The sequence below is a fragment of the Pholis gunnellus genome (assembly GCF_910591455.1).
Source record: "Pholis gunnellus genome assembly, chromosome: 17".
NCBI lineage: Eukaryota > Metazoa > Chordata > Actinopteri > Perciformes > Pholidae > Pholis > Pholis gunnellus.
This window is the reverse complement of record NC_136544.1, coordinates 15293001-15306978: the sequence shown is the minus strand read 5'-3', so window position 1 is coordinate 15306978 and position 13978 is coordinate 15293001. Positions and strand designations below refer to the sequence as shown.

The 13978-nt window shown below is 37.5% G+C and overlaps 1 gene segment (V, D, J or C); it reads left to right on the top strand.

Annotated features, from left to right (window-relative positions):
• The first annotated feature begins 8584 nt into the window (after positions 1-8584).
• Positions 8585-13335, top strand: LOC306709535 (immunoglobulin heavy constant gamma 3-like). The segment is given in 6 exons: positions 8585-8629; positions 9821-10114; positions 10301-10645; positions 10772-11113; positions 11598-11740; positions 12548-13335.
• The last annotated feature ends 643 nt before the right edge of the window (positions 13336-13978 follow it).

Below are 13978 nucleotides of genomic sequence, written 5' to 3'. Positions count from 1 at the left end.
GCTGCAGTAGTGGCTGAGTCAGTTGTCTTTAGCCAACTACATGATGATGTTTATTAGTCAAACTACTAAAAAATTTGTTTTCATCAACAACTTAAAAGGGTGTTTGTCAGACATTCAAGTTTCACCTGATCGTTTCATCTTAGTTTTGATTCATTTGAATGAATTTCATTCAGTTGGTTTACTATCATCACTATGTAAATCAGCCTCCTCGTGTGTTGCCTGGACGGTCTTTGACCATCAGCTGTCTGGTCTCTGGTTATTCTTTGACTGATGACAGCTATGCAACAGGTTGGATCAGACAGAGTGAAGGAAGACCGATGGACTGGATTTCACATCAGTGGGGAACAAGTGGCCTTCGTCAAAATGATGCTCTGAAGAACAAGTTCAGCTACAGCAGAGACACTTCTGCTCAAACAGTGACTCTAACAGGACAGAATCTGCAGCCTGAGGACACAGCTGTGTATTACTGTGTCCGTTAACCCACAGTGATACAAACCACCAACAGACCTGCACAATAGCAGCCATGTGACTTATCCACACACATTGTAAAAGTGCATTTAAATAAATAAATGATCAAGCAGTGTATGTGTGGCTAGTTAATCCCCGATGGAGAAATTGTTTGGTAATTAAATGTATTCAAGAAACTAGAGACCATCTCGCATTCTGATCATTGCAGCTGTGACGCCAAATTGGGCATTCCTACCCCCCCCCCCCCCATTTTGCCCTGCTCTTGCTCTTGTGTACTTCTTTAAGTACATCTGCTTTCCATGTTCTCTTGTGAAGCCTGTCGAGGGAGGTCCATGCAAACTCTTCCTTCCTTTAAATAACGCCATATACAGCTCTCATATCATTTATGACAGAGCAACCGGGACACTTAATACATCTTAAAAACATTCAGATCAGAAAGCACTGGATTACAGTGTTTAGAACATAATGGAAAATATGATTTCCTGGAGTTTATTCTTCATAGTTACTATTCATGGTAAGAACAATTTCTGCTTTAACACACTGAAGACACTCATTTGTAGTTATATAACCTGTGATATTTAAGTGTGATGATCACAATGTCTTCACTTACAGGAGTTTGGAGTGAGATCAAACTGGACCAGTCTCCCTCTGAGGTGAAAAGACCCGGAGAGACAGTGAAGATGTCATGTATCATATCTGGTTATAGCATGACAAGCCTCTATATTCACTGGATACGACAGAGGCCAGGGAATGCTCTGGAGTGGATTGGGAGGATGAACACAGGCAGCAACTCTGCTAGCTATGGCAGCTCCTTTCAAAGCCGTTACATCATGACTGAAGATGTGCCCAGCAGCACTCAGTACCTCGAGGTCACGAGCCTGAGAACAGAAGATTCTGCTGTTTACTTCTGTGCTCGAGAGACACAGTGACTGCAGACAGTGGAGCAGCTGCACAAAAACATCCACTGACAACAAACAGCAAAGTGAACTGAATGACATTGCTTCTCGCCAAACTGATATATATTCACATTAGAGCTCTTAGCTCTATACATATTTTACTGTAAGCTCATAAGTACATATTTATTCTCCTCATGATGTTACAGCACTCACAGTTATAGGAAGAATGGAGTTCTCTCATTTGTGAAAACAAAGTGAATCAGAACATAGTTAGAAAAGTTAAATGCCCACAAACCAAAATATGTTCAAAACATTGGTAAATTGTATATCACAGTGAGATGATAATGAAGCAATTTTCATAAACGCCAGTGGATGTTGGTGATCAGAATAAAACTGTAGATTATTAATATTATTGTAAAAGTTCTTATGTGCTGCTCATTATGCTCAAATTGACAACTGAGAAACCTTAATAACAAGATAAATTAACACATTTAAATAAACCTTGTATGTTAATGTGGCAGATCTCTGAACTAAAATTAAAATTTTCGGATGATTACAATGATTATGGATGTAGTGTTACTGATGATAAACCATGTCAGACAGACATTAAAACAGCTGACTCGGAGGACTGACTCTTGGAAATTAATTCCCCAGTTATATTAAAGAATCCAGTTGTCTCCTCCCTGTGAGGAGGAGACAATGCAAAACTCAGATATCTTCCTCCTCTACTTATGTGACTGCAGAGAGGAGGACAGAGAACAGTGGACACACAGTTTAACATGATGGACTATAGGACAGGACTGCTGCTCTTAACTATCTGCTGGGCAGGTGAAGATAGTCACTGCTGTTCTATGAATTCTAATTTAGTGAGAAAAATATGTCAACTTTGTGTGTTTGGCTCGGTTCTGATTAAACTGCTTTTCTCTCCAGGTGTTTCCAGTCAGACTCTGACTGAGTCTGAATCGGTGGTAAAGCGCCCTGGAGAATCCCACAGACTGACCTGTACATATGCAGGAATATCAGATGACGATGCTGATATCAGCTGGATCAGACAAGCTGAAGGAAAAGGGCTGGAGTGGGTTTCCTTCATTTCTGCTCCGAGTGGAAGCACTAAAGCTTATTCCACGTCAGTCCAGAATCGCTTCACCATTTCCAGAGACAACAACGTGGACCAGGTGTCTCTGCAGATGAACAGTCTGACGACTGAAGACTCTGCTGTTTATTATTGCGCTCGAGCGCCACAGTGATACAGGAAGTCACAGAGCTGTACACAAACTACTGCAGATGCTACTCTATCAGTCACTGATAGAAAGCATTCTGACTCCCCACTGTACAAAACTATTTTTAAAATACCCCATTCATTACAATTTATCTATGATGTTTGCCCATCTTATATTTATTATCTTAATATACAATTCATTTAAATCTAATGAAAATTGATGTATACCTCATTGCTAATTGAATTACTGGTGAGAAGAATAGATACAATATATTGAGTGATATTGTAAATGAGAGATGATAATGATAAGGGACCAAAAACAGAGGGATGAAAGTACACAACACATTCAAAATTGGGTTTAGAAGTGAAATTGTCAACAGCAATTTTTAACTATTCACATAATGCAACTGCATATCTGCTTTCTATATCATTCAAGTGAGTAGAGATATCGTGAACATTATTGTGTGCTTGTGTTAAACAGAAAAACTTCTGAAGATCAGAACTACAAACAAACTTTCTTTAATACAGCTTAATTAATAAACTCATCAAATTGAGAAAGGTATGACATGTGAACACTTCGTGAGAAAATCAACAGTATAACATAATGAACAACATTTGTTAATATTTGTTAATTTTTTAAATATAAATACATTCTCACTTTAGGGATATTGTTAAACGTATTGTCCAAGTTTTCATGTGATGCAGACTGTGGTAAATAACAAAGGGCAACAAATTGTCATTTTGTGTTTGTCAACCTTTTGCACAAATCATACCGAGCGATGCTAAAGGGACTCAGTAAACATTCAATTTTTAGTTTCATCAAACTGTTACTGAGATCCAAGTCAAATCCAGTTCCACACTGTGAGGAGGAGTCAATGCAAAACTCAGATATCTTCTAGCTCTACTTATGTGACTGCAGAGAGGAGGACAGAGAACAGTGGACACACAGTTTAACATGATGGACTATAGGACAGGACTGCTGCTCTTAACTATCTGCTGGGCAGGTGAAGATGCAATTACATATTTCCAGCTGTTTTTAATTTGTTTTTTTTATACTTTTTTGAATTTATTACGTTCTTTCTGATCTTTGTCTTTGATGGCTTTTCTTTGTTTCATCACCTTATTTCACATTTTCTATTCTCTTGACAGGTGTTGATGGTCAGACTCTGACAGAATCTGAACCAGTGATTAAAAGGCCTGGAGAATCTCACAGGTTGACCTGTACAGCCTCTGGACTTGACATTAGCAGCTATTGGATGGCCTGGATCAGACAGGCTCCTGGAAAAGGACTGGAGTGGATGGCGAGCATCGAATATGACAGCGACAATATCTTCTACTCTCAGTCAGTTCAAGGCCGGTGGACCATCTCCAGAGACAACAGCAGACAGCAGGTGTATCTGCAGATGAACAGTCTGAAGACGGAAGATTCTGCTGTTTATTATTGTGCTCGACACCCACAGTGACTGGAGCTGGTTGAGCAGCTGTACAAAATCCTACAATCCTACTCACTGTTATTAGGAGGGTATAGAGGAAAAGCATTAAATATTCTGATAGTATTTATATTATATACTTCATTTATATATTTGTTTTACATGATATAGTTTACTTTACATATATCCTTGCATTATACACATTCCTAAAAACTGTTCCTGAAAAATATTAATAAACATTAAATGCATAAAAACAGAATAAAGATAACGTGTTCATAAAAAGGGCCAAAGACAGCATCACACAAGTAAAACATTTCACTATTTTCATCACATATTGTACTCAACTGTTTCATGAAAACCATTTCTGACACCAGACAGCAGTGATCCATGAAGTGGAGGAGAAGTGGAAAGATGACAGCATTTTACTTTATTGTTTGCAACTTAAGTAATCATATATGGAGATGAATACTGAATTTAGAAAGTTTTTTCATCTTTAGAAGGGTAACATATAAGATGAGAAGAGAATAATGATAGTTTTATGGAATAAAGTTATCTGAATACAAAGAAAAATGACTGAATCTGCCTATTGGCAGGAATAAACCTGTCTTTATTTCTGATCTTTTTAAAAATGTTCTTTTGTTTGCCAACGTTTGTATTTTATTTGGCAATAATAGAAATAATATAATAGTTATTTTAACCACATTCATGAAAGCTAAATATTTTGATCATGACATAAAAGATTTTACAAACATAGTTTAATCGAAGCTAAAGGGTTTGTCGTTTTTGTATTTTGTCACACAGGTTTCAGTGTCTGAACAGCTGTTTTCCTTCTAAGGCTCCTTGTTTCTCTGTAAGTGTGCGTCTTTGAACATCTGCAAACACCAAAACCTCAAAAAGTCTTTTATTCAAACTTGCAAACCAGCAGACTTAACTTTTCATACTATTTACATGATCCTGGCTGCTGTCACTGTATTTCTGTTTACAGTAAATACAGTCAGTAAGTAGAGAAAGTGAGCAAATAAATGAAAAATTAAATACAAAAAAGCTGAACGCATACGTTTGAAGTCAATCATGAATCTTATCATTGTTTAAAATCATACAAGAATTATATACGTAGAATACACATCATTAGGTAGTTAAAAGCAAAGTTAACGGTTGTTTGATTCTGTAAATACAGGGACATTTTCAAAATGTCCAATTTAGTGTGTAAAGAAATTAAAATATCAAATGTAAAGCAGAGTTGATTTTCAGGCATGAAATTATAGTTTCTCTCTACAGATATAATAACACTGAACAGACTCTTCTATTGGCTGCAGTGAGACCAGTGTTGATGCTTCATATGTTTGATTATATGCAAACTCAGTGAGCTCCCTTGTTACTTGGCTATAAAAACATCACATCAGGCTGTTAGTGAAGTTCAAATCTCTTCAGTTTCAACATAAACCATGTTCTCTGTAGCTCTGCTGCTGCTGTTGGCAGCTGGATGTGAGTCTCTCTGGATTTCTCAAAATCAACAATTCTGCTTGAAGTATATTTTGTAACAAAACATTTCCTTTTTTTAACAGGTGTGAAGTGTGAACAGTTGACACAGCCAGCCTCTGTGACTGTGCAGCCAGGTCAACGTCTGACCATCACCTGTCAGGTCTCTTATGATCTTGACAGCTACTACACAGCTTGGATCAGACAGCCTGCAGGAAAAGGACTGGAGTGGATGAGTAGCGACACAGACGTCAAAGATTCACTGAAGAACAAGTTCAGTATCGACATAGACTCTTCCAGCAAAACAGTGACTCTAAACGGACAGAATGTGCAGCCTGAAGACACTGCAGTGTATTACTGTGCCAGACGCCCACAATAACACAAACCACCAGTAGACCTGAACAAAAACCTCTCAGTGCCTGAACACTTGTAACATGAAGCCACCAGAGGAGGAGCCCTCAGACCACTAGTGATTTCAACACCAGCTCACTGTAAATAAATACATCTCCAAACTTAATTTTAAAAGCTTGTGATCTAACTACAAATGAATCCTTAAGTCAGTTTTTCTTCCATGATGTCATTATTTCCAAAACAATTACGCACAATATTATATGAATCATAGCTGCAGTAGTGGCTGAGTCGGTTGTCTTTAGCCAACTACATGATGATGTTTATTAGTCAAACTACTAAAAAGTTGTTTTCATCAACAACTTAAAAGGGTCTTTGTCAGACATTCAAGTTTCACCTGATCGTTTCATCTTCGTTTTGATTCATTTGAATGAATTTCATTCAGTTGATTTACTATCACCAGTATGTAAATCAGCCTCCTCGTGTGTTGCCTGGACGGTCTTTGACCATCAGCTGTCAGGTCTCTGGTTATTCTTTGACTGATGACAGCTATGCAACAGGTTGGATCAGACAGAGTGAAGGAAAACCGATGGACTGGATTTCACATCAGTGGGGAGGAGAAGACTTTTATGACTTTTACGGAAACTGATTCTACACTTTCACCAAACAATAAACTGAGCGCCAAGTGCATTCTAGTTCTATCCTCCCTGTGAGGAGGAGTCAATGCAAAACTCAGACGTCTTCCTCCTCTACTTATGTGACTGCAGAGAGGAGGACAGAGAACAGTGGACACACAGTTTAACATGATGGACTATAGGACAGGACTGCTGCTCTTAACTATCTGCTGGGCAGGTGAAGATAGTCACTGCTGTCCTATGAATTCTAATTTAGTGAGAAAAATATGTCAACTTTGTGTGTTTGGCTCTGTTCTGATTAAACTGCTTTTCTCTCCAGGTGTTTCCAGTCAGACTCTGACTGAGTCTGAATCGGTGGTAAAGCGCCCTGGAGAATCCCACAGACTGACCTGTACATATGCAGGAATATCAGATGACGATGCTCATATCAGCTGGATCAGACAAGCTGAAGGAAAAGGGCTGGAGTGGGTTTCCTACATTTCTGCTCCGAGTGGAAGCACTAAAGCTTATTCCACGTCAGTCCAGAATCGCTTCACCATTTCCAGAGACAACAACGTGGACCAGGTGTCTCTGCAGATGAACAGTCTGACGACTGAAGACTCTGCTGTTTATTATTGCGCTCGAGCGCCACAGTGATACAGGAAGTCACAGAGCTGTACACAAACTACTGCAGATGCTACTCTATCAGTCACTGATAGAAAGCATTCTGACTCCCCACTGTACAAAACTATTTTTAAAATACCCCATTCATTACAATTTATCTATGATGTTTGCCCATCTTATATTTATTATCTTAATATACAATTCATTTAAATCTAATGAAAATTGATGTATACCTCATTGCTAATTGAATTACTGGTGAGAAGAATAGATACAATATATTGAGTGATATTGTAAATGAGAGATGATAATGATAAGGGACCACAAACAAAGGGATGAAAGTACACAACAACACAATCAAAATTGGGTTTAGAAGTGAAATTGTCAACAGCAATTTTTAACTATTCACATAATGCAACTGTATATCTGCTTTCTATATCATTCAAGTGAGTAGAGATATCGTGAACATTATTGTGTGCTTGTGTTAAACAGAAACGCTTCTGAAGATATTGTTGTTGGAGACCAACAAACATTTCTTCAGTTTCCTGGTAATTCTAAACATATCATCTTCAGCCAGACGCTTTCTCTCTGCACCTCTGGGATCACACCGGAAACTTTTTAGAAACTGTCAGAACTACAAACAAACTTCCTTTAAGCAAGAGAAACATTTGACCGTGTATATCAGCATGTTTACTTTATACTCAAATTAAGAAATGTTTGCAATCTGCAAAAACATAGTTCTCAAAAAATTTAAGTTTTTCAGATTGAAATATATACGTAAGCATGTCATGGTAAATTAACAAACAAAATTGGATTAAAATCAATGACAAACTGATTAAAAAATATGTAAAATGCAAATTAGAAATTGTACAGCCTTCACTATAGTTTTGTTGATTAGAATATAAGTTTTGTTTTATTCTTACCCGCTGCTGACAATACGTCTCCAGTGCAGGAAACTGTGGTTTTGGTTTTTGTAGTACGGTTTATCACAGTGATGGTTTTTGTAGTACGGTTTATCACAGTGATGGTTTTTGTAGTACGGTTTATCACAGTGATGGTTTTTGTAGTACGGTTTATCACAGTGATGGTTCGTGGTGGGTGGGCGGTGGGAGGCACTGCGATATAGATCCATACAAAAACCTAAGAGCAAAAACTTCACACTCTCCCCCATTCTCATGATGATAAATGAACAGGACAGACTAGATCTCACTGGAATAAGAAGTAATTACTGTGTTTATCACTTTAATAAGGAGATTAGTAATGAAAAGTTAGTTAAAAAGTAGATTAAAGTCACAGTTTGTTCACAGACGTAAATGTCATCGTCCAGTAAAATAACTTGTACAACTGATTGAGAATCAGCGAAAGAAACAAAACAAACTCAGGATACAATCATGGCAATATTCTGAGCAGGATTTCTGTGTATTTCAGTCACTTAATGAGGTTTTAATGCGTTTTTCTGGTACGTTAGGTTTTTGTTCAAGCAGTGAGTGGAGATGCAACACTGTGATGCTTTTGACTACTGGGGAAGTGGGACTGAAGTCACAGTATCGTCAGGTAAGTCACATTTCAACATTATGTTTTTATTATATTTATTTTAATTTGATGTTAGTGGTAGAGAAGTTTAATTCATGGTCTTATTCAGGTTTACGATGATGTTGGACAAACGAGAGATCAGGCAGATGTTTCTAAGGCAGCGGTTTCTTAGAAAGCATTTTAAAAAGTTATTATTTGGCTTTAACTGAATGAAAGCGAGGGTTTGAGCTGATCTTAGAATGTATTCAGATGGATTGTAATTGCGGCTGATGAATGCTTGCCTCATTGTATTCACATTGACATCCAATTTATTTTCGATTACCATTTTATACAATTAATTATACTGTTTTACAGTTTTGAAATAGGAATATGGTATATATATATATATATATATATATATATATATATATATATATATATATATATATATATATATATATATATATATAAATACATAGCTATAAGATAAACCTGACTTTGTTCCTTCAAAATGTTTTGTGAAATGCTCAAATCCATCAACAATAAGCTGCATTTTGATTATTTACTGATAATCTTCTGATTTTGAAGTTACAGTCTTTACATGGTTATAACGATAACCAAAAGCATTTTCAACGATATACCCAAATTGTTCAGTATTAAAAAAATGAATAGGTCATTATGAGAATAGGTTGCAATAATTGAATAATGTAAAAAGTATGACATAATATTTCACAGAGCTCTGTGGTTATATAACATATTTAGTTATTTGTATGATTATAAATTTCACATCATCTTTTAACACCAAACACTTTGGGTCTCGCCTACTCGGTTCCCTTTGTCCGGTGTAACTCTGGGACTAAAGATAAATGGTTGGGTTGCGAACGGCTTCTACCCAAAGAGTATCGGACCAATGCAAGACATGGCAAACATGTTTTAAATTGATCAAATATATCACAAAACAGTGCAGTAATACTTATAAGTTCCATTGTACAAACTCAGATCCAGTATGTTTACATCTATGTGCTGAACAGATATACAAAAATAATCAACAGGACGTTCTTTATCCAGAAGTATGATTCATTAAAATACACACTTGGGCAGATTTATCTGTCTTCAGCCTCATCATTCAACAATGTGCAACATTTTATAGATTCACTTTTAGACACGCCGTTGATTATCTGTGTATATTTATTTGACTTATATTGGTATTTATATGTTTTGACACTTTCACAGCCACAGCCGCAGCACCAACTCTGTTCCCTTTGGTTCAGTGTCGACCTAAGGATGCAGATCCAATCACTGTTGGTTGTCTTGCACACGACTTCTACCCAAAGAGTCTTACTTTCCAGTGGACCGATGTCAGTGGGACCGCCCTGACCTCTGCCCAGTATCCTTCAACTGGGAGAAGCAACAAATATACAGGAGTCAGTTTGCTCCAAGTATCACAGTCTGACTGGAATTCAAAGAGTCCTTTTACATGTTCTGTGACTCACCAAGAAGGCACCAAAAGCGTCATATTGGAAAAAAGTATGGTTCCCTTACTGTATTTCTATGAGTACACATTATCTTGTTAATCTTATTTTATTCAGAAACTGTTCTGTAATAACATCCGTTTGTCATGTTTGACCTAATCTGTCTGGTATTTTACATTCACATTTGAAATGAATTATTACAGACTGATCTTTATTTCTGCTCCTTCCTCCACATGCATAGAGGCCTCTTCTCCTCCTTCCTCCACATGCTTAGAGGCCTCTTCTCCTAATATCACGGTGACACTGAAACCACCAAGTGCCTACGACATTTTCAACGACAACCAGGCAAAGTTGGAGTGTAAAATGACTGGACAGAACCAGATCACTCTAAACAACATTCAAATCATTTGGAAAATTGATGGACAAACTGTGACTGACAACATCTCTGAACAAAAAAACTCCGGAAGCAGCAGAATCAGCACGTTGACTCGTAGTCGCTCTGATTGGCAGAGAGTCAACAGCGTGAGCTGTTCTGCCGTTAGTGACAATATGACACCAGTTACTCAAGATCTGACTATCATCAAAGGTATGTATCTAAGTGATGGAGACTGAGTAGTAGAGCAGTAATCTGTAAGTCTGGGGAGACCACACACAATCCTGTCACTATCCAAATATAGCAAAAGCAAAGCTTAAATATGAACCTCTCTTTCAGATGGGACTGAGCCAAAAGTAACTGTCCACATCCTCCCAGAGGAAGACATCAAAGGAGACTCGGCTGAGGTCACTCTGGTGTGTCTGGTGTCCAGTCCTGTGCAGCAGGACTACTACATCGCCTGGTTAGAATATAGTATACAAAGCGTCAGCATCTATAATGAAGGCGTCAACTTCCCCCCTCAGCGGACCAAACACGGCTTCTTAGTTACAAGTGTTTACAGCACCTCCAAGGAAAAGTGGAACAAGTACGACATGTTCTCCTGCAACGTCTGGCCTGCTGGCAACGAAAGCTCTATTGAATCCAGAAACGTGTCTAAGGCCCAAAGTGGCTCCACTGAATGTAAGAAATAATAGATTCAGCTTTAAATGTGGCATTTTGTGCTAATGTGCCGTTATGTCTGTGTGTACTCTCTGTCACGGGAACCTGTCTTTGTGATTGTAAAAATAACAGTCAATATGACAATGTACTTGTGTTTGTCAACATGTCGTGTTTTAATCTGTGTTTGTCATACTGTCTAACAACGTGATACGTGTGCTGACTGTTTCAAATAAATGTTGCATGAAGAAACTTTTGCTGCCTGTTCACGCATGACTTCAATATTTTAAAACAAACGCTGTATGAGTAGCTTTCGGTGATACCTAGTATACTGCACTGTTCCACTGTTCAGATGGATTAACGTCCACACGACGTATGATAATAATGCTTGATTCCAGTTCATGAGCAGAAAAGGGCATCTACGCGTTATCTTAATAAAACGTTAACATACACACAGACACACACATCTAACCCGCCTATACCTTCCTCTTCTTACATTCTATTCCAGCTTTAAATCTGCATCTTGCTATGAGCTGCACAGATGAGGCCATTGAGGAGGATGAGTACAGCAGCCTGTGGTCCACAACCTCCTCCTTCATATTCCTCTTCATATCCTCTCTCCTTTATAGCATGATATTCAGCCTGGTCAAGGTAAACATGCAGGCTTTTCTCTGCATTTCAGCTGCACGAAGGACTTAAGACTGATTAAGATGTAATACGGGATTCATGCATTCACTGAAAATGAGTTTAACCAAGTATGTTACAAGTTATAAAATAAAGCCTGGGCATGTAAATAATAAAATAGGCTACGCATAAAGGCAAGAACATGTTTACCAACTGATCTTTGAATAGTTTATCTGTGGGTGCGATAGCAATGTCATCCATTAGGCTTCATGAAATTAGACAAAAGAGACAAAACATATATATAATTGATTATCAGCAAAATCTGATTTGTTAATAGACACCAAATCATTCTTTCTGACTGGTGAATTGCTCCATCTGGCAATAACAAACCCGTGACATTACAGGCTTGTTGTGTGGATTTTGATAGACACAATTACATAGTGAAGTGGTGTAAAAGTGCATCACTTTCAGTGAACAGAGTTTATTTGCACGTCCAACCAGCACCAGTGCCTGGTCAGCATTTAGCAGCAGCAGAGTGAAGAGCCTCACCAGCCACAGACAATCTTTAAATGCCGCATGATACCACACAGAAGCCATCTTTAAGTACAGATATTATAATTGTTACAGAGCAGACTTGTCCTGCAGAATGTTTGATGGCCGAAGCTTTACTGTAGTGAAGACAAATAGATCGGTTGAGCGTCAATTCTCCAGCTGGATGAATCTCTAGATTGAAGTAATCAATCACACTTTACCACCGTTTAATAATCTGTATTTGAGCAGTCAATATAATGTTATATATATATTTCTTTTTTTTGTATTGTTTGTTTTTTCCAGATGAAGAAGCCATAAGATGAGATGGATGCAGAGCATGGACTACAGGTCTTCATTTGTTTTCTGACTTTTATTGTTTAAAAAACATTTACATGAGTGCTAAATTAAATGATTGTCATATATATTGATTAACTAAGTCACTAAAAGTGAATTTCTCTGTTACCTATAGAAAAATAAAGATACAAATGTATTTCTTAGTCATTTAGATGAATAGATGTTCCTGCATTGGCTATTGTAGTTGTATTATGAATAGAAACGTTATTCATTACTTTTCTTGAAGACTTTTAGTGTCAATAAAATGTGTTGGTAAAGTATTATTAACTTTTATAGACACATAAATATCAAACTGCACTGTAGTCAAGATAAATATATTCTGTATGTTGTTTTTCATTTTATTGTTTGAATATATATCTAAACTTTTCATGTTTGTTCATCGTGTTGATCATATTTGCTTTCATCTTTAATTCAATAGATGTAATACTTATAATAATACGGACAGCCACATGATTAAATATATTAAAGAGAGTATGCATATGAGCGATAGTGTGCTTGTGATAAACAAGAAAGGCTTTTGAGGATTTTGTCGAAACACTGAGCTAATGTAAGAACATTTAAAAAAATAACACCACATCAAGTCAGCATACCAGCAACGTCTGTTATCAGTGGAGCTCTGAAGGTCTGTCCGTTTCCTGGCATTTCTAAACATATCATGTTTAGAGAGTCACTTCCCCACTTCTTCTGCACCTCAGGGACCACACCTGTAGTAGTGAAACTTTGTGGAAACGGTCAGAGCTACAAATAAACTTCCTCGAAACAAGAGAACCATATTTCACTGTATTTATTTGCATATCGGCATACTGTGTATCTTCCCATAAAGTGGCTGACATTCATAGTGCAGATGCATCACAGACAAAGGCAACGCGAAAAAATGTGTGAAACACCATGAAGTAGCAGGATAAATTGAGAGATATCAAATACAGAATTTTATAAACTCAAACATAAAAGTAATTGCAGGAGATGCAGGCTATGAAATAGCAGATACAGTATATTTCTGTGTTACGTTGTTTGGCTGAGTGGTGCAGAGTTGTAAGCTCATGTTTGATATAGAGATGGATAATTTCATAGTGTTCTTTTTTGGTATCTAGAACATCATGGCAGCACACAGCAAAAGGAGCTGGAAGCTTGAGATCTTGTGTGATGAGTGTGGCCTTGTAACTTCTTTTTAGTTTTGTATTGAGAGCGTCTCTCTCATTGCCACAGCTTGACTGACTGGGATATTGTAAGAAGATGCAGAGTCGGCCAAGAACTTATATGGCAGTTAAAATATGATTCCTGATGGTAAATCTCTTCAAAATCATCACCAGGAGCATTTACAGCATCCTCGGGCAGATCAAGCTAACCAGAATATGGATGACGGTGCTGCTAGTATGTGTT